Here is a 22316-nt window from a genome sequence, read left to right on the forward strand (position 1 = left end):
TATCCTTTGCAAGTTCTTCCTGTGAGAAACACTGGGACAAGGAAGGGCGTTGAGTGCTTCCCTGCTATCACACCCCGATAGTGAGGCTGTGGGTGCAGATCTCCACCATGCTGTGTGGCCTGGACAGGTTACTGTCCCTCTCTGAGCTTCAGAGTCCCCTGCAGTAAAGTGAAGAGGAGAGCAATCATATCAGCCTTCCCTGTACTCCACACAGTTATGACTCCTACACACCCTAAGTAAGGTAGATTTAAAGATTCGTAATCATAGGATAGCATGTGTGTATTCACAAACTAAAGGCTCTGAGAAGCCCTGCAAAACAAACAACAAACAAACAAACAAAAAAAACAGCCTCACGCATTTGACTGAGAACAACTGTTATCCTCCATCGGTTACCTACAGGAATGCATTTCTGTGGGGCCCCAGCTTGATGGGGCTTCAGAAACAAGCACACTGCCCAGAGAAGGCTGGTCAGGAGTTGTAGGAAGGAAGGAGCCAAGGGGCACAGAAACCTGAATCCAACTTACCATCCCACCCTGCAGAGCCAACCCCAACCATGTCCATCCAACGGTTGTACCCTTGAACTCAGTGACAGAGGGTCTAGCACCGGCGTGTCCGTTTGTACAAGCTAAGCACCCTGTTCCTTGGCTTGGGTGGCAGCGACACCCCACAGAGCGCCAGACAGGACCACCTCGGCCCAGAAGTGGAATCTGCTGTGGCTATCACTATCCAGAGAGAAAGGCAGGCTGTGGGCTCTGGGGAGCCTGGCACCATCGACAGAGAGAGACACCAGAAACAATGTGGCCTGCAGGTAGGAAGCAAAAAGATCTGGATGCAGAAATGAAGGCAACCTCCTTTGAGGGCTGGGGGGATGGCTAATGGTTTGGAGTGTGTCCTGCTCTGGCGGAGGACCCGAGTTCAGTTCCCGGCACCCAGTCGGGTCTCCTCAGAACCAGCTGTAACTCCAGCTCCAGGGCATCCAATGCCCCTGCCCTCCTCAGGCAGGCACCTGCACCGTGTGCACATTCTCACACATGCATATACTTAAAAATAATACAAATAAGTCTTTTAAAAGGATATAAAATAAGGATACAAATATGTTGTCACACTGTGGGTAGCTCTTTGTGTGAGCAATGTATTAACACTAACAGACACAGACGATCATATTTACTTGGAGTCCCCACAGACGTGAAAGATTTTTCTCTGTAACCCTTCAAATATATTCATACATATTATATGCAAATGTATTAAACATATTTAGCTATGTATATGAATAATGAATAAATCATTCTCTCAAAAAAAAAAAAAAACCACATAAATACCAACTCAGGCAACCATTCTGTTCTCCTGTGTTGCAACTTCTCATTTATATTGTTACCTGAGAAAAATGATGTGCAGGCACGGTGCCATTTGCACGCTCATGTTGCAGACAGGGTCTCATGTGTAGCCCTGGCTGGCCTGAACCCACAGGGTTCCTGTGTCTGTTCCCGGACTGCTGGTATTCAAGTGGCCGCCGTGTCAGCTTTCGATTGTTGTATAGTTTCAAGAAGTGTCGACGAGGATGCAACTCAGGCCCACGGCGCTCATCCAGTATGTAGGAGACCCTGGGTTGTTTCTTTTTAATGTCTGTTATGTGTGATGGTTAAATTTTTCAACTTGAAGGACCGAGTGGGAAAACAGACCATAACTGGCGGAGGGAAGGGGCACCATCCCATAAGCTGGGGTCTCAGACTGCACATGAAGGAGAAGGCAAGCCGAACCCCAGCACCCGCCTCTCTCTGCCTCCTGACTATAGGCGTGACGTGACAGCTGCCTCATGCTCCCGCTGTCTCGGCTTCCCCACAGCGACCGACTGCACCCTCCGTCTACAAGCCAGAACAAACCCTCCTTCCCTCAATCAAATTTTGCCACGCATCCCCTGGTAATGAGTGTGTACACCCCCACACACACAGACATTTGTACAACTATGTGCACACACCTCCCTGAAGGCATACACTCTGGAAAGTTCCAAGGTCTGCTGCTGCTGCTGGTGACTTTTCTTGTCCAGGGAACCAGGAGACAGACCTTAGGGACCATGCGCTCAAATGTACACTGTGTGCACATTGCAATTCTTTTTTTTTTTTTTTTTTTTTTTTTTTTTTTTGGTTTTTCGAGACAGGGTTTCTCTGTGTAGCTTTGCGCCTCTCCTGGAACTCACTTGGTAGCCCAGGCTGGCCTCGAACTCACAGAGATCCGCCTGCCTCTGCCTCCCGAGTGCTGGGATTAAAGGCGTGCGCCACCACCGCCCGGCGCACATTGCAATTCTTTAATGTGTGAAAGGCATCTGAGGTCAAGGGTCACCGTGGCAAGATTATTGAAGCAAAGAGGTCGAAAAAGCCCAAGTGTTTCCCTAGGGGCGTTGGTGTTTTCCCAGAGGTGTTGGTGTTTTCCCAGGGGTGTGTGCCACATGGACTTCAGCTGTACACACTCTGGAACATGTCCCACGTGTTAAAACACTGAGAGAGCAAAGTGCATTTCACAGCCCTCGCCTGACACACACCCACAGGGCATTACCAACCAAATGAAAGTTCCCAAACCTAAAACACCACCTGCCCAGTGTGGGAGCCTCTCTCTGTGCCCTCTGGGCTTGGGGAATCGTGTGCTTTTGTTTCGTGATACTGGGTGGGATGTTAGTGTCTCTCGTTTGACAGGCTCTAGAATCACCCGGAAGAGGGGCCTCTGGACACACCTGTCGGGGGCTGTCTTGACTGTGTGGATTGAGGCGTGAAAGCCCACCCACAGTGGGTGGTGCCGTTCCCTCCGACCCCCAGCTGGCATCCTGACCTGGAGGAGTGGATCCAGGGAGCTGGCGCAGCATGCACTCACAAATCTCTGCTTCTTGGTCATGGATGTCATGTGACCAGCTGCTCCAAGCTCCTGCTGCCACCACGATGCGCCAAAATAAGCCTGTATCCCCTCACACTGCCTTTGTCGGGGTATTTCATCACAGCCGTGAAAAAAAGGAAACTGAGCCGGTGCTGGGGACGGAACTCTGGGTCTTGTGTGTGCCAGACAAGCGTTCTGCCAGCAGGCTGCATCCCCAACTCGACAAGCATCCTGACTCACAGCTTACTAGATGACCTGGGACAGGGCACTGAGAATGTGCCAGGTCTCACAGCCATTCCACCAGCTGGCGGGGGGAGAGGGGGAGGGTGTCTACCAGCAGCCTCGAGCACAGTGTCTTTTCCCCCAGCACACCCATCCATGGGGAATGGTGACTGTTACCGCTGTTGCTATTGTCTGTCATAACATTGCAGTGACATTTATGGGTCACAGAGACAGCCTGTGCTCCTCTGGACACAGTTTACATGGTGCCCTGGGCTGTTGGTTTCGAGTGCAGTGAGAAAAACACACACACACACACACACACACACACATTCTGCTCAACACGCTTCTAATCAACGTCCACCCTCCAAAGAACAAGCACGCGCTTTTTAATAATTAAAGCAGAAGGAACACTGAGAAAAAGATTCGTTCCGATGGGCAGACACCACACAAGTTGCAATCAATGGGGGAGCATGGGCTCCCCGGGAATCAGCTCGGGCCCCGGATCTCACGACTATAAAGCAGGGAGACGGAGCCCAATCGGCAGGCACACATCCCCGCAGCTAAATCTGTCCACTCTCCCCAGCCTCGGGGACACAGGTGCCGGGAGGCAGAAATTACATCCGGCCGTTCAGATTTGCAGTTGGTCTCCCCACTCACTCAGAGCCAGGGAAAATCAGCTCAGTGGCGCCGTTCATCAACCGCCACCCCGGCGGAGGGGATGGAGGGGACCGGAGGAAGCAGACAGGCTGCAAGCACCAACTCTGGTGCTGACAGAGGCGAGTCCTCTGCTTCAGTCTGACCTCTGACCTCCATGGAAATGAAGCCATGCCAAAGACACTGACCTATCCACTTTTATTTTAGGCACGGTCTCATATGTAGCCCTGGTGTTCCTCGAACTCACTCTGTAGACCAGGCTGGCCTCGAACTCACAGAGATCCACCTGCCTCTGCCTCCCAAGTGCTGGGATAAATGGTGTGAGCCACCACGTCCCTCCTGACCTTTTCACTTTAAAGTGGTTAAAATGGGGGCCTGGGGAGGAGGGTCGGTTGGTAAAAGTGTCTCTGTCACGGAGTTGGAGCCCCAGCATCAAATCCACAATAAAACATGGGTGTGGCGGACATGCCTGTAGACTCAGCACCGGGGAGGTGGAGACAGGAGGATTTAGTGGATCCCTGGGACTTGCTGGCCGGTCAGTCATGTCAAATCAGAGAGCTCCTGAGCCAGTGAGTGCCTCTGCCTCAAGGACTAGAGAACTCCACATGCACACGCATGTAACATGTACAAATAACTAAATGTTTACTTCCAGGTTATTTTTTATTTTGCCACAACTGTTAAAAATCTAGGAAAATAAGTGAATAAGCAAGAAGATTGGAGAAACATCACACCACTCCCTTTTGGCATTTAGGAAAAAAAAAATCCCAGAGTCTTCATCTCTGAACTTCAAAGCCTGACATGATTGCCCCTCCCCCACTGCCACCCAGCCTCTCTCCCTTCACCCGCCTCTCTTGGGGGTTCCTTGTTGTTCTCTGAAGACACCAGCAGGGACTTAACCACTTCTCCACGTGGACACTCCACCTGCCCAAGTGGACGGCGTGGACAGAGCCACAGCCACCCCACTTCCCCACGTGGCCACTCCATCTGCCCTTGTGGACTGCGTGGACAGAGCCACAGCCACACCACTTCCCCACGTGGCCACTCCACCTGCCCATGTGGACTGCGTGGACAGAGTCACAGCCACACCACTTCTCCACGTGGCCACTCCACCTGCCCATGTGGACTGCGTGGACAGAGCCACAGCCACACCACTTCCCCACGTGGTCACTCCACCTGCCCTTGTGGACTGCGTGGACAGAGCCACAGCCACATCACTTCCCCACGTGGACACTCCACCTGCCCTTGTGGACTGCGTGGACAGAGCCACAGATAGACCTGACACCACTTCCTCCCTTAAGTGGTGGAGACATGCCACTTGACTCTAATCAGCAAAGGTGGGAGGAACCATCCCACAGCTTCCTTAGATGAAGGCTGACGTTCGGATGAACAAAGGGCCACACTGAGACACCATAAGTGACAAGGAGCCTGAAGTGCCCCCCTTACCAACTAAAAAACGTGATCCCTGAGTCCTGGGCTTGTGGGAACTGAGTTCTGCTACGGCTTGGAAGCTTCCTGCCCCATCTGAGCCTGAAGTCCGAGAGGGACCATGCCCACATCTTCCATGACAAATTCCCCAGCCAAAGAGTCCTGGCCCACAGACACTGTGAGGTAATCCTCACACATTGCACTAGGTTATCTGTTACCTGGAGTGGATACTAACACACAGGCCTCTGTCCAAAGGTCACCTCCTCACAGAGGCCCACCCTGATTTCTCCTTCCAAAAAAGAATCTGGTCAACATAGGAAGACAAATGCTGAGCTCTTACTCACTGTGTGTGAAATCAGGGTGGTCATGGGCACAGATGCCAAGGTGGTCACGAGCACAGACACTAAGGTGGTCACGGGAACAGACACTAAGGTGGCCACAGGAACAGACACTAAGGTGGTCACGAGCACAGATGCCAAGGTGTCATGAGCACAGATACTAAGGTGGTCATGGGCACAGATACTAAGGTGGTCATGGGCACAGATACTAAGGTGCTCATGGGCATAGATACCAAGGTGCTTGTGGGCACAGATGCAGTGTGATCAGACAGGTACCATCTTAGTTTTTTGTTGCTTTTTCAAAACTCCATGACCAAGGCAACTTCCAGAAGAAAGGGTTTATTTTTGCTTACAGTTCCAGAGAGTGAGAGTCCATCAGGGCCGGAAGCGCGTAAGCAAGTGACAGGCATCGTACAGGAACAGGAAGCTGGGCTCTCACATCGTGAACCGCAAGCGTGAAGCAGAGCAAGAAAACAGGAAGTAGGTGTCACACACTGTGTGTGTGTCAAAGTCCACCCCCCACACACACAGTGACATGCTTCCTCCCACAGGCCCACACTATCTAAGCACCCCCCAACCAGTGCCACCAACTGGAGAGCAAGCATTCAAGGGCCCAAGATATGGGGGACGTTTCTTATTCAAACTGTGACGGGTGCCATAGGTGAGGATCGAAGGTCAAAGGGCACACCGTTCCCACCATACCAGGCAAACATATTCTAGAAGGCGGACGTACAGGCCCCAGAGTTATACAGGATGCTGATACGTGCCAAGGGGACACACACGTCCCCAGAGAACAAAGACATCGGGAGATGAAGCAAGACTGTGAAGTGGGCGTGTCCTCAGGACACCCATGGTCAAGACAGTAGCTTGGAACATGGTGGGACAGACTGCTAAATTTTTATTTTATTACTGTGTTTAAATTTTTTTTTCGGAGGTCCTGAGGCTCAAACTCGGGGCTCGTGCATGCCAGGCAAACGCTCCATTTTGTGCCCTGTCCCTAGCCTGACACACGAAATGACCTGCAATACGAAATGACCGTGCCTGGATGATGGCCCCCAGACAGAGCCAGGGGACAGTGTGGAGAGGCCCAGAGCATGCGCACACACACACACACACACACACACACACACACACACACACACACACTCCTAGAGCAGAGTGCTTCTCAGTGGAGACTGGCTTGCCTGGCCGTGGATGCAGTGCTGGGCCCCAGCGGTGAGCATCACTGACCTCTCGGGGCCCAGCTCCGCAGATCCACCACCACGCCGGTGCTCTGTGTTCTCTCTGGAGGAAGAGATGTTGGGGCTCTGGCCAGCCGTCTTGTCAGTGGGGCTCCAGTGATGTAGGCACCATCATGGCTTGTGGGTACTGAATTTAACTCAGTCAAGCGTGTTCTGGGCAACCCTTGGACTCTAAATATCTGTGCCACTTTGGGTTGACAGGAGCAGGCTCAGTCAGGTTCACCCATGTCCCTTCCTCGATGGCCTCATCATCCGCTCCCAGGGTCACCACCATGGGAGTTCAGAGCTGAAGGAGCACACCCAGGCCCCTGAACTGGCCCAGTGGGATCCTCTTCCTCCTGCTTCATTCCACTTCCCAGTGAAGACAACGAATGGCCCAGTTTGAGCAAAGCCTTTTTCCTCCAACGAGTGGACCCACAAAACTTCCATTGGCCCAGCTTGGAATGGTCCCAGCTTCTGTTCCGATCAACAGGCTCCCGTGTCAGAGCCATACTGCATCAGTAAGGCGGCCCCCACTGTCACTGTGTGGATGAGGACAGCAGGGTCCATCTCCAGGCAAAGGCACAACACACCATAAGCAGATTACAGAACGCACGTGACATCACACTGGCCCTCCAGGAGCCCAGGGTCCCAAGAATGGCTTACTCAGACACAGATAAACCCAACCGCCTCCCAGAAAAGGGCTGGCAGGGATATGGGCCAGAGAGGGCACCTCCAGAAACTGCTCTGGCTGCCACCCCAAAGCTGTCCCGGTCCCGGCGAGCTAACAAATCACTACTACTATTGATGTCAGCGCCAATCCACCTGCTCCTGTCACAAGACATTACTTACTGCCAGGGAAGATAAATCCCAGGATGTAGAACATGCTAAAAATATTAATCTACAAGTGAAAATCATTTTAATTGGATTTTGCCCTTGGGGTCACGTCAGGGGCCGGCTCTCAATCAGACTCGTCCAGTCAGCAAAGCGATCCCCAGCCTTCCAAATTGAAACTGCGATCAGCTCGCAGAGGTTAATAGAAACTGTGGGAAATAAATAGGTTATCGATCGATCATAACCATCAGCTGGCTCGGCTTTCGTCCATGACCCGGCCCGCCCACTCCCAAGGCAAACTTGGTTAGCATCTGATTACAGAGGACTCTTACAGCGCTGTGTATTAATGAGCAGCTAATGCCCCATGGAGGTGGAGACGTTCCCCCTGGAGCACAGAAATACAGTGAGATCTGGTGTCCATGTGGGGACTCTCCATACGGACTAAGAACTGTAAGGGAGAAAGCCCAGGCCCCACATCCCTGCCTCAAATCTTGTTTATTTCTTCAACACACATCTGCTGGCATGGGCTTCCAGCAGGGCATCCAGGGACAGCTCACACACCTCTCTCTCAGAATGCAGTGGTACAGAACACCTGAGCCTCGGAATTCCTGGCAAGTGTCCTATAAAGAGGTGGAGCCTTGCCTCCTCTCCATGCTGTGTGAGTCCTAGGGTGCGTGCATGCATGCGTGCATGTGTGCGTGCGTGCATGTTTTAGGGGCATTAACAAGCCCTTATATTTATGACTCTTTTTTTATTGCTGTTACCAAATACCTCACAGGGATCGACTCAGGGGCAAAAGAATTTCTTTGGACTCTGGCTTGCACAGCAGCTCCCTCGCTGAGGGAGCCTCAGGAGGTAAACAAACCCCCAAGCCCCAGGAAGCGCCACATCCATCAGGTTCCCAAGCCCTGAACCAGTTAAAGCAGCAGAAACAAGCGCGGAGGAGTAGACTCTGCTACCACCTGCTGTAACTCCCAGGAAGCGGTTTTCATGAAATTCTGCCTGTGCTGGCTGTTCACTGTCACCGCTCCTGTAAGTGACCCCAACAAACTCACCGGTCCCCTAAGCTGGACTTGCATACAGCCGCCTCTGTGGTCTGTCGTTGATGCCCTGTCTGGGGTGAGTAGATCCTTGTCCACAGCTCCATGTGAAAAGTCACATGCTGTCATGTTGGGACACACAGGCCTGACTAGGAGGGAAGAGCCAAAACTTTCGAGGACATGACAACCCCGTACTCTTGTCCCAGGACCATCAAAGTCAGGCAAAGAGACAGGTGAAGTCTGGTCATCATGTACAAGGGGACCTTGATGTTTGACACCACCCACTTTCATGGGTGCTGGTTGTGTGCCTGTAGTGTTTCCGGACCACTGGGATGGCGGTGAGGGTCTGTCTCGACTCCTCAAGCCTTCTGGAAACACAGACGCATAAATCGTCTGGAGAACCTTCCTCAATTCAAACAGCCCCTGGAAGCACAGGCAGACATCCTTCACTGGTCTCTGTCTTCTTGCACTAACAGTGACTCCATGAACATGGGGAAACTGAGGCGGTGAGGAAGCAACTTGCCAAGCTCACACAGCCAGAACATCTCAATGAGAAAGCAAATCCAGTGTTCACCATCGACGAGGCCGTGGGGACCTCGTGGAAGGACATAGCCCTTCAAAGTGGACAGGGACAGGGAGTATGAAGTGAGACGAGCTTGATAGGCATGGCAGCACAAGCCCCTGACCCCTACACTCAGGAGAGGAGGTTATCATTGCAAAACCCTGTCTCAAAAGAAATGGGGGAGCCAGACAGCGGTGGCGCACGCCTTTTTAGTCCCAGCACTCAGGAGGCAGAGGCAGGCGGATCTCTGTGAGTTCGAGGCCAGCCAGGTCTACAGAGTGAGTTCCAGGACAAGCCAGGGCTGTTACAAAAAAACGAGAGAGAGAGAGAGAGAGAGAGAGAGAGAGAGAGAGAGAGAGAGAGGCGAAAGGAGAAAGGGAGAGGCAGGTGGGTCCAACCTTTCGACTCTGTGACATTGACATTGTCGTCCACAAAAGTCACTCTCACGAAATGTACAACTGAGTTACCAAAATACCATAAGCCGATCTCACATTTAACGTAAGTTTTGGTGCTGGTGTTTGGCTGCATCGGTAGCTATCCCGAAAGCTGGACAAGTCCGAAAGAAAAACAGAGGTGACAGACAGCCAGGCTCAGAGTGGCAGGGCCACTGTGGAGGAGGCGTCTCAGCGCAGTGGTACCTGTGAGGAAGGACTGTCCCAGTGGTACCTGTCATGGTCTCCCACTGAGTCCCCTGCAGGCTTCTTCCGGGCTCCTGGACGTACTCCCATTGCACAGCCTAAGGCTGGGGGCCCGATGCACGATACATACACCGGCTGAGTTGTCTGCAAATGCTCTGTGGCTTCCAGACACACTCCGGGTCAAAACCACCCTCACAAAGCCTGAGTAGGCTCTGTAGGACCCAGCCTCACTTACCCCTCCCCGCAACCCTCACATCCAAAACCTCTATGCTCTGGCCTCACCAGGGAGGGCCCCTCTGTCTCACCAGATCCATTCCCACAGTGGGACTTGGCCTGGATGTTCCCTCGATCCATGTCCTCTGCCCCCTAAAGTCTGTGTTCATCAGCTTTCTATGACTGTAACACAATGCTCGAGCTAGCCAGTTTAAGGGGGAGGAAGGTCTATGTGGCTCACAGACTGGGGATGCTTCAGTAAGAAACAAGTGTCCTTAGGGCTTTGGGACTGTGGCGAGGAGATGCCTCAGGACAGGTTCTTGGTGGAACAAGGGCCCAGCATCCCAGGCTACCCTGACCCCCCAGAGGCCTAAGGACTTCTCAGAAGACCTTCTCTTAAAGGTTCTTCTAACTCCCCGTGGTTCCTCCCAAGCTAAGGATTGAACCATCAACACTCAAACCTTTTTAGAATTATATTCATTTGTTTTCTGGGAGGAGGCATGCATGCCACAGAGGACATGAGCATGTTAGGGACAACTTGCTGGACTTGGTCCCCTCCTACTGCTGGGGGCAGACCCCAGGTATGCGGGGCCTGACAGCAAGAGCCTTTATCTTCCTATCTACCCAACTCTAGTTCGCTCCAAAGCCAAGCTCCAGGGTCACGTGGCTGATGGCCCTCCACAGTCACATGCCGTCTGCTCTGAGAAGCCCCAGCCCGCCCCCAGCTCCCATGTCCTTACAGCGTGACTGACCCTCCTTCCATCCATGGGTCCACTGGCCTGAGCTACGTGGCGCTCAGTCGCTGATTTGGATTGATTGTTCCCACTCGAGGGTCTGTGCCCAGATCCCCTGACTGCCCGCTGGCCCAGGAGTCCCCGGAGCACAGAGGGCGTGTCTTAGCTACTGTTGCTGTGGTGAAAACACCAGGACTGGAGGAAAGGGTTTGTTTGGCTCACACGTCCACATTGTAGTCCATCACTTAAAAAGTCAAGGTAGGAACTCAAGCAGGGCAGGGACCTGGAGACTGGAGCTGATACTGAGGCCATGGAGGGTGCTGCTTACTGGCTTGCTCCCCATGGCTTGCTCAGCCTGCTTTCTTACAGAACCCGGACCTCCAGCCCAGGGATGGCCCCACCCACCATGGACTGGGCCCTTAACCATCAATCACAAATGAAGAAATGACCCTACAGGCTTGTGTACAGACATATTTTATAGAGGCATTTTCTTAACTGAGGCTCCCTCCTCTCGGATGACTTTAGCTCATGTCAAGTTGACATAAAACCGGGCAGCACACGGCTCTTCTCCTCATACTACAGTGTTCTGGGGGCCTCCACATGGCCAGGATGGTTAGCACTCCGTCCACATGGGGTCACTGTTGAATGCAGGGAAGGTGGAGCGTGAATCTCCGGAAACCAAAGCAGAGAATGGACCCAGATGGGTCAGTCCAAGGCATGCTGGACACAGGACAGGGTCCCTCAGGCTTCTCCCAGGCTCCTGGGGGGACAAAGAGGGTAGTGTGCAGGAGAAGCAAAGGTCTCCAGCTTCTCATGGCAGATGAGAAGACACACGCTGCTCTTATCAACCAAATCTTTTATGTGCCAGGATTCCATCCGGTGAGGACACCACACAGCCACCCAGAGGAGTTGCTGAGTTAGCCAGGGACCCTGAACAGGAGGAAAGGAGAACCAGAATCAGGAAGTGAAATGACTGTGGTGGTACTGTGTTCCCCAAAATATTGTGTACCCTAATAAACTTATCTGGGGTCAGAGAACAGAACAGCCACTAGATATAAAGGCCAGAAAATGGTGGCACACACACCTTTAATCCTATCACTTGGGAGGCAGAGATCCATCCAGATGTCTGTGAATTTAAAGCCACACTGGAAACAGCCAGGCATGGTGACTCACGCCTTTAATTCCAGGAAGTGATGTCAGAAAGCAGAAAGGTATATAAGGCGTGAGGACCAGGAACTAGGCGGGTTAAGCTTTCAGGCTTTTGAGAAGCACAGTTCATCTGAGATCCATTTGGATGAGGATACAGAAGCTTCCAGTCTGAGGAAACAGGATCAGCTGAGGGACTGGCGAGGTGAGGTGGCTGTGGCTTGTTCTGCTTCTCTGATCTTCCAGCGTTCACCCCAATACCTGGCCTCAGGTTTGATTTTATTAATCAGATCTGTTAAGATTCGTGCTACAGTGAATGACACAACCCTGTCGTGGTCACTTGGGGGACGACAGGGAAGGACAAGTTCACCACGGAGGAGGTGGCACCGGGCTGAGGGGAGACCCCCAAACCCAGCAGTAAAAAGAGCTTCCCACGGGCCACTTCACCAGCTGAGAATGTAAGACCCCAGACGTCGGAAGCAAACATCACTTGTTTCGTTCATGGACGGGCAGCTTGGGCAGGGCTCAGTGGGGACAGTTCACCCTGTCCCCTGCAGCCTCGGCTGGGGTGGCTTTCCTGGAGCCGAGGACAAATGGCTCCTGCGATGGCCGAGTTGGGGCTGGGCACCAGCTGGGAGCTCTGCTTGGGGTGAGGTCTCCTCTCCACGTGGCCTCTTCTCAGCGGCTTCGGCTCCCCACCGCATGGCGGCTGTGCTCTGAGCAAGGGCGTTAAGTTTTATGACCTTAACTTGGGAGCCACAGAATGTCACCTCGGCCGGTCACATGACTTAGCCAGGTGCGATGGCACACACCTGCCATCCCAGGAGGCTGAGATTGTGTGCTCTAGGCCAGCCTGAGCCGTTGAAGTTGAAACCCTGCCTCAAAAAACAGCTACACAGACCAGAGAGGTGGTGAGGCGGTTTATTGGTTAAGTCCACTGGACACCAGGTACACCTAACAACCTGAACACACATGCACATTCCTACATAAACAGATAAATGTAGCTTTTTTTTTTAAAGATTTATTTACAGTGTTCTGCCTGCATATATCCCTTCAGGCCAGAAGAGGGCGCCAGATCTCATTACAGATAATTGTGAGCCACCATGTGGTTGCTGGGAATTGAACTCAGGACCTCTGGAAGAGCAGCCAGTGCTCTTAACTGCTGAGCCATCTCTCCAGCCCCAATAAATGTAATTCTAAAAATCAAAGAGAGTATCAAGGTCCTGTGGGAAGGGGAAACCTCTGTAGCATTCTTCGGGAAAGATAGTCTGCGGAGTGACGGTAACAGCTTGCCCATCACACCAGGAACTTCACCCCTGCGCCCTTCCCCTCACACCCATCCCACGAAGAAATGCCGCTGTCACACACCATTTTACACCAGAGACTCGGAGTCTCAGCCAAGAGAAGTGGTTTGTCCAGGGTGGCCCAGCACCTGAGCCCAGGCTGGACCCTGCATCTCATCGGCCTCTAGGAGTCTCAGGCAGTTTTCCCAACACCTCGGTGCCCGGCACAGAACTGGCTCCAGGCCCCCCAGGGAGCTGGCGCACAGGAGAGAGAGTGTGAAATCAGACTAGCCTGTGAGAATCTGCCGGGGACTGAGAACCTGGGAAAGTTTTGAGGCGCTCGAGGCCTGACCCCTGAGCTAGGAAGGTGACGTCTGGTATGAGTCAAGCAGCCTGTGTTTCTGGGAAAGTGCCCCAGCCATTCTGTACATCCAGGGCCTGATGTCCGGGGCCTGCTGCCTCCAGTACATTCCTCAGATTCCAAGATTTCTGCGAAGGAAGATTTCCCACGACGAGATCTCTTACATGAAGATAAGGAAGCTGGGTCTGTGCTCTCGTACCCACCAGCGTCGTTGTCTCCGGGCAGGTGGGTCTGTTCACCTGCTGATGGGCACCAGCAGGGACCGGGCCATGAACAGGCCACATAACTGTGGCTTCACAGATGATCCCAGCCAGACAGGCTCAGAGATGGACAACCCGAGATGGCATGCCTGCTTGCTCGGTGATGTGGTCCTGGCACCTGTCTGATCCTCAGGCCCTCCCACCATCCTGCTTGGTTCTGTTGCCAAGAAAATAATCTGCCCAGGGCCAAAAGAGAAGTAGGGCCTGGCCATTCCCTACCTGTGAGCTGCAGACACCCTCTGACCCTCGGGTCCTCTGACAGGGACACGCTTTGTTCCCATTTTATAGATGACTCAGTCCCACAGCTTGAGACACTCCCTGTGTCTGGGCCCCCGCTGAGTGCAGAACTCCCCAAGTGCAGGACTCTCCAGTCACCCACACTCCATTCCATCAGGACCACCCCATGAGGAGACGCCACAGTCCTCCCACAGAGGCTCAGCCAGGGGAAGTGGCTTGTCCAGGGTGGCACCGAACCTAAACCCAGGACAAGCATCCTGCAGGTCTCCAGGGATCTCAGGCAGGGCTCAGCATCCTTTTCTGCTACTCTGTGATGACCAGGGCAGGACTGGCCGGTGACTACAGGGCCCTGGCACAGGGTGAGAGGCTGAAATCAAAGACCCAAGTAACCAGCTTGGATTGGTCCCAGGGTGAAGCACCTTCCCCAGAGAAGGAAGAGGGGAACCAGGGGAAGCACAGTGACCGCCGGGCTCATCTTCAGGGCCGTTGGTCTAGGAGGGTGGTGTGTGTGTGTGTGTGTGTGTGTGTGTGTGTGTGTGTGTGCATGCATGTGTGTGTGTGCACGCACGTGTGTGGTGTGTGTGCACGCACGTGTGTGGTGTGTGTGTTGGTGTGTGTGAGAATGTGTGTGTGTGGTGTGCATGCGTGCGTGTATGTGTGTTGGTGTGTGTGTGCCTGTGTGGTATGTGCGTGTGTGTGCACGCGCATGTGTGTGGGTGTGTGTGGGTGTGTGTGTGTGTGTGTGTGTGTGAAGCACTCTACTACAGAGGCACAGCCCCAGTGCAGCCTCAAACTCTGCACTTTCTGGGCATGGGATGGGGAGAGAGAGTCTTGGCTGCAGGCAACTGGGAGAGGATCCAGTCCAAATCCAGTGGGAAAGGGGGCAGAGGATTTGGTGTGATGCTGCCATCTGCTGGCCACTTTTTTTTAAAAGATTTATTTATTTATTACATATACAGTGTTCTGCCTGCATGTTTGACTGCCTGCCAGAAGAGGGCACCAGATCTCATTACAGGTGGTTGTGAGCCACCAAGTAGACGCTGGGAATTGAACTCAGGACCTCTGGAAGAACAGCCAGTGCTCTTCACCTCTGAGCCATCTCTCCAGCCCCATGCTGGTCATTTCTACAACTTGGGTCTCCGCTGGGCCAGGTGTACCCAGCGTTTGATACGGGAAGGGACTGAACAGGGTCGGAGACCAGAGACTCCCCATCGGGTCCCTCAGTGAAGAGGCCCCACAGAAACATTCACCATCTCCAAACCCAACGTGCTCTGCTTTGGAAAACAGTGACTTTGGTGAGGCATGGCTTTAGGATAACTTGTGAGGAGCCTTTTATTGCCGTCACCCCAAGTCACTTTCCCATCTACGTCTCATTTAAAGCATCTCACCCGGGACTGTGATCCCCACAAAGGCTCCGCCTGTGTCCTGTGAGCCCATCACCCCGGTTAGCAGAGGCCAGCAGTCAGCCACATGGGTGAGGTCTGGGAGAAGGTGGCCGGTTGAGCCCTGGGCATGGGACAGTGCTGGGTAGGAAGGGGGCGTGGGACCCAAACATCTGTCTTAGTTTCTCGTTCTGTTGCTGTGACAAAATACCCCGACAGAAAACAACTTGAAGGAGAAAAGGGTGGTTCCTCCTACGGTCACAGCCCATCACCAAGGGGCAGAAGCGAGAGGGACAGGCCGCGTGACCCACGGTCGCGGCCAGAGAGAGGTCAGTGCAATGCGCCCTACCGTTCTATCACGTCTCTGCTCTCACTCAGTTCAGGCTCCAAACACAGAGAGTGGTGCCGCCCGCTTTGAGGCTGGACCTTCCCACACCAGTTAATGGGATCGGGACCGTCGCCCCAGGCTCACCCACAGGCCAGCCTGATCTAGACCACCCCTCGGTGAGACTCCCTTCCCAGGTGACTCTGCACCGTGTCTCACTGACGAAGCTGACCTTCGCATCAGAGATCCAGCGAGAAGGGATCCCACCCCCACCAGACTGAGAGCTGTGGGGCCACTGGGTGTGTCTGTTACCTGAGGGACCCACTGGACTCGTGGTGTGAATGTGTGGTGTGAACACATGGTGTGAATGCGTGGTGTGAACACGTGGTGTGAATGCATGGTGTGAACGCGTGGTGTGAATGCGTGGTGTGAATGTGTGGTGTGAACACATGGGTGTGAATGCGTGGTGTGAACACATGGGTGTGAATGCGTGGTGTGAACACATGGTGTGAGTGCGTGGTGTGAACACATGGTGTGAATGCGTGGTGTGAACACATGGTGTGAGTTGTGGTGTGAACACATGGGTGTGAACACACTATCGGGAGGCTGGGACTTCGCTTCCAGCCCTGGTGGGAGACCTGGAACTGTGCCCAGCCTTGCCCCTTCCTGCAGCTGCCCTGCTCTGCTTCCTGTCCACCGTGAGGTGAAGACCTCACCACAAAGCATGCTGGCCGCCAGGATGTTCTGCCCAAGCAGCCAACGGGTAACATAGTGAAGCCTCTGAACCATGAGCCAGACCAGGGCCTCCGTCCTCCCTGTGGCTTCTGCGGGGCATCTTGTCACCGTGAGGGAAAAGAGCAATGGCTACAGGTGGATCTCCCAAGCAGATCGTCTTCGGGGGTGAGCTGAGAGCCTTGTGTGCCAAGTGGAAGAGGGCCTTAGTCCGGCAAAGAAAGGCCTCTGGAGAAAACAAGCAGGTGCTGGAGGGTCACAGAAAGGTCACCTTGAGACCCCAGCAGTCGGTCAGTATTGGTGAAATTATTAAGGCCACTCCACGTAGTTAAAAGGGAGGTTGATTTTGTGGGGTAACTCCCAAGTGAAGGGATAGACTACAGGGTCTGGGGAAGACGTAGCACAGTCTGGCAGTGTTCTCTGGAGGACTCTGCTCGGTCTACCTCTTAGCGTCCAGGGTCCAGGAACCAAGAGAAGGCAGCACATCCCAGTCTCGGGGCTTCAGGGTCCTCTCTTGGCCCCGCCTTGTAGATGTGACAGCTACCGAAGCCTCAATGGGGGTTGGAACGTCCAGACCAAAGCTGGAATGGCTGCCCACTACAGGTCAGTGCCTGGGTCACAGAAGCACTCAGTGCACAGCTCCTGCGTGGACAGAGAGAGGCGGTGAGATGCCCGTGGAGAGTCACGAATGGAGCAGAAGCAGCCACGGTCTATCCAGGTGTCTCTGGGAAAATCGAGAGCACGAGGCTTCAGAGATTCCCTCAAGGGACATACACCTTAGCAGAAGCCCCAGAAGCCCAGGGATGGAGACAGGAGAAGGCTCCTGGGATCACCTGGCAGGTTCGTGGCAGATTAGAACCACACATGGGACCCACGTTCTGGGCCGAGGAAGTTCCAGGAGGTGCTGGGAGTGCCGTGTAGATGATCATACGCCCATGTGTGCATCTGGCTGTGGTGCTTCAGGCTCTGCCAACACTGTAGATGTTGTTCCCCAAAACCACTGGCCTCCCTCCCTTCTCTCTGCTCACCAAGTGTGTGCCACGCTCCCTGACCCTCTGCATCCCCAACCCTGAGAACCCCAGCACTCCTAATCAGGCCTCCAGCACCGCTGCATGGATCAGCCCTCGGATCTCAGTGCAAGCTAGACCTCTTCTGGTGCCCCCTAGCCCTACCTCAACGTCCACACATTCCCTGTCTCCCCAGGACCTCATGATGCATCTTGAAGGAACCACCCTAAATGCTGGGATCTGTGGCAGCTGCTTCCTCTCAGCCTCTTCCAGGAAGACCTGCTTCCTGTTCCGTCCACTCTGCCACCTGGTGGGTCACATTAGGAGCTCCGCTCAGCTCAGCAAGAAGCCTGGGAGACCTTCACATCACCCATACTGGGTGAGAGTGTGGTCCCCATCGCACAAAGCAAATGGCAGCTCAGAGAGAGTCAACTCTCCTCCAGGCACAGCACAGAACTGGCCATGCCCAGATTCATACTGGTTCCTCAGGAGAATCCATCCAAACTCTGATTCCAAAGTTCTAAAAAAAAACAAAAACAAAAACAAAAAAACACACAAGAAGACTCACTCTAGTTGCCTAGAACATTGTTCTGAAAAAGAACCTAAAGAGACATCTAAGTTCCCAAAGAGAGATAGGTGATCAACTAGTAATGTCTGTCACTGGTGCTGCCAAGAGAAACAGTAGTGTGTGTGTGATATTCCTCATCCTTCACAGCCATACACTGAGCACCTTTTTTCTCTTCCATGAAGGAGGATACATGTCACAAGATTACAGGGGGAGAGAGAGAGAGAGAGAGAGAGAGAGAGAGAGAGAGAGAGAGAGAGAGAGAGAGAGATGAATCTCTGGAAAGCCCCATTCTGGACACAAAAGGAGCTATAAAGAAAGAAAGGAAAGGAAAAGAGAGAGAGAGAGAGAGAGAGAGAGAGAGAGAGAGAGAGAGAAAGAAAGAAAGAAAGAAAGAAAGAAAGAAAGAAAGAAAGAAAGAAAGAAAGAAAGAAAGAAAGAAGGAAAGAAAGAAAGAAAGAAAGAGAAAATTACCAATTACCAATAGTGGTGAAGGCAGCACATTTAATACCACAAAGTTCTCCATTTAAAATGGTGATGCTCAAATTCATGTGTGTACTTCACAGTCAACCGCACAAACACTCTGGTTGTGGTAGAGCGCTCACTTGTAATCGGCCACTGCAGAACCTGAGGCAGGAAGTCTGGTTTGAAGCCACTCTGGTGAGACTATCTCCAAAACACAAGTGTGTGTGTGTGTGTGTGTGTGTGTGTGTGTGTGTGTGTGTGTGTGTGGTGTTTGAGGTGTGTGTCTGTGTGTGTGTCTGTGGGAGGGCAGTGTTTGGGGTGTGCACATGGGTAGGGTGCACACACACATTCAACCTCAGATGTCACGCCCCCGTCTCATGTTCTGAGACAGAGCTTCTCACCGGCTGAAGCTCACCGACTAGTCCATGCTGGCTGGCCAGTGAGCTCCAGCAGTCTGTGTGCTGAGATGACAGGCACACAACATAGCCAGCTTCTTCATGTGGGTGCTGAGATCCGAAATCGGGTCCTCACGGTTCTATTTTATATCCTGAGAGAGGTGGGGAGCGGGGGACAGCACCCCGGGATGCACATGTGCAGAGTTCAGAGGACAACCTTTCAGGAACCATTTTCTCCTCCTGCTGTGGATTTTAGTAATCAAACTTGCCACCAGGCTTGCATGGCCCTTCCGCCTGCTGAGCCGGGTTACCCAGACAGATTTGTTTGGTCGGTTTTGTTGTTTGTTTGTTTGTTTTTGGGGGGTTTGTTTTTTTGTTCGTTTGTTTGGTTGGTTGGTTTTTGGTTTGGTTTGGTTTGGGGTTTTTGAGACAAGGTCTCTCTGTGTAATAGACTTGGCTACTCACTCTGTAGACCAGGCTGACCTCAAACTCACAGAGATCCACCTGCCTCTGCCTCCCGAGTGCTGGGATTAAAGGAATGTGCCACCACACCCGGCTCCAAATGTTTCAATCAAATAAAATGAGTGCTTTCGTTCTGCTAACTCGGCAACTCCACTCCCCTGCCCTCTTAGAAGCCCCACTGATGTCCCTTCCCCAGGGACAACACATCCCTCCACCTCATAAACCAGTCACGTTCCAGTGTGTGCCGGTTTTATTATCAAAATGATGACTTACACAGAAGCAGCTACAAGCATAAAAATCAGAAGCCCCAGTAACTGTGGCTGAACCCATGGAAAGAGCTAGTCTTTAGTCAACATCGGGCTTTCAGGACCCACACGCAGCATCCCCTGGCAGGAACAACAGGGAACAGACATCTTTGCTGAGCTGGTTATGAAACAACAGGCCCCTGGACAGATTCCAGAGAGGCTCTTGGGGGACCCTGAGTGTCTGGAACAGGGCTCCCAACCTGAGCACCCCCAGGCTGTCCTCACTAAAGCCCCACCCTGGGCCAGGACCCTCAGTGGCTCCTCCCTCCAGGCAGGCTGTGAAGAGATACTGACACCTTCAGACAGGAGGCCCATCTGCCGCCCACAGGGTCCTGCTCCAAACAAGCCTAAAATTCAATGGAATTGGGGCAGGTGGGAGGGTGCAAGAGCAGCCCAGGGACAAATGAATGTACCTTCCGTTGCTCAGCTTCCTCTAATTATACCCTCTCTTTTCTCCCTCACCCCTCATGCACGCACACACAAACACACACACACACACACACACACACATACACACACACAATCACCATCACCACCACCTACCTCCAGATCTCCTGGAGGAGACATACATCATGAGGACCTCTGTTAAATTTTGAGTTCCTTACTGTTACCTCTGTCCCTTGCTTCCCAGGTATCTCCCACAAACCCCCGTGAGGGCTGAGGGCGAGCACTATGAACCCTGCTCCTCTCCAGTTGGACTAAGGGTCTTCCTAGTGACCAGAAGCTCGGGCGCTGCCTAGAACATGGCCGGCAGGCATGGCAAGCTCCTCTTTGCTGGGCTGAGGTGAACGAGGAAGCCTGAAACTCCAGCCCTGCCACCCGCTCAGACCACGTGATGAGTGAAGCCGGCAGGCCAGCGGCCTCTGCAGATCTGTCTCTAACACCCTAGTGCTGGTATTACAGGTGCAGACCACATCTGGTATCCCAGGGGATGAAGCCCATGATTGCGGGCAGCAAGGCCAGGCACTGGCCACATCCTGAGCCCCTCAATTCACTCCCCAGGATCTGTTTGGCCCCCTCTCTCATCTTGAGTTGCCAGGGGCTTGTACCCAGCCATGCCCTGCTTACCAAGGTCTAGCTGATGTGACCCTTCTTCTGAGAGCCCTCCCCCTGCCTGCCTCACCCTAGCTCTCCTGATCCCCCACTCTGCCCTGGATCCCCCACACCGCACAGAATTGCAGCCACTGAGGACCAGCTAGCGTCCGTATCAGGACCCTGTCATGCCTTCGACGAGAAGGCTGCGGTCCAGTCTCAGCATCTGGAGCAGAGCCTGGCGCTGCTAGGGCCTCCGCAGGGCAGTCTCTGCTGCGGGAGTCCCTGGGCAGTGTGGGTAAAATGAAGCGCGGCACCCATGAGAGGGTGGCAGCGGCTGCGTCCCAGACCTTCTGGGGTGCCAACCCACCCACCTCCCTAAGGGGCATCTCCTCCATTTCCCCTGCAGCTCAGGCCCCCAAGGGCCTCCTGCAGACTCCCTGGTGGCTCAACACAGTCAGCCCTAAGCCCGTGGGAAAGCGGTTCGCACAGCACCCACTGACCCAGGCAACCTGTCCCTGGGGCCACCCACAGGTCCACCAATGTCGCTGAGCCCTCCACTATTCCAGGCTCTGACCTCCAGACCAACTCAGAGAAACAAGACTCACTCGCCCACCTCAACCTGGGGTCACCCCCTGCTCCACAGGGGTCCCCTGGGCTCTCATGGCGTTCTGTCTCTGCTCCCCAAGGGCTTCCCCTTGACTTAAGAGGCCCCCCACTCCTTGCCAGCCACACCCCTTTTCCCTCCATGCACCTACCCTGTGTAAAGGGGCCACAGTAGAGGCATCAGAAGGAGAGGTTGGGCTATTTCACTCTAGGGTGTGAGTGGCTGGAGAATATACAGCCTTCTGGGTTTTTTTCTATCTGGATCTTGATGTTATAGGGACAAAACCTGTCAGTCACTCAAACAAGGACTCAAAGCAGGCCCTGGCCTTGTGTCCAGTGATTCCATAAATAACAAATCCTTTCAAGAAACCAGACAGGCAGCTGTCTGAGGTTCTCGTATGCCGCTGCCTCTGCTTGGGAGGACTGAGGCGGCAGTCTCCAGGAGTTAAGAGCCACTGCAGATCCTAAGATTATGGGACTGGGCCGGTGGCCACACCTGCAATAGCCGGACGACTGTACCTCGGACCCCACCAAGATGCTCAGAGAAGCTCTCCCCATATCAACCAAGCTCAGAACCTGTGTCAGCCCCTTCCCGGCCATGCCGCCATCCCAGCCACTAGTGGTGACAGTGAGAGGAAGATGAGACCTGTTAGAGAGAAAGCCACAGCCATTCATTTCTGCCGGAAGGAACAGACCAGAAAGGCACGGGTTAGTCCAGAGGAAGGGGTAGTTCAAGGGAGCCGGCCAAAGCCAGGCCAGGAACCTGGACCCTCCCCTTCCCGCCTGCGCCCCGCCCCCCCCCCAATGGGCAGGGCTGGCTGTTAGTGGCCAGCCCCTGGGCAGCCGTGGAGAGGCAGGGGTTAGCTGGGTAAAAGCTAGAGTTAGTGCAGAGAAGCTGGAGATTAGCCCAGAGAGGCCTGGAGCCTACTGGAGGTGAGGCATGAAATCACCCCCAGGTGTGGCCCTGGCTTAGCAGCTGGCGGGCTCTGGGGGAGGCTGGCTGGGGCCGAG

The sequence above is a fragment of the Peromyscus leucopus genome, chromosome 23 (genome assembly GCF_004664715.2).
Source record: "Peromyscus leucopus breed LL Stock chromosome 23, UCI_PerLeu_2.1, whole genome shotgun sequence".
NCBI lineage: Eukaryota > Metazoa > Chordata > Mammalia > Rodentia > Cricetidae > Peromyscus > Peromyscus leucopus.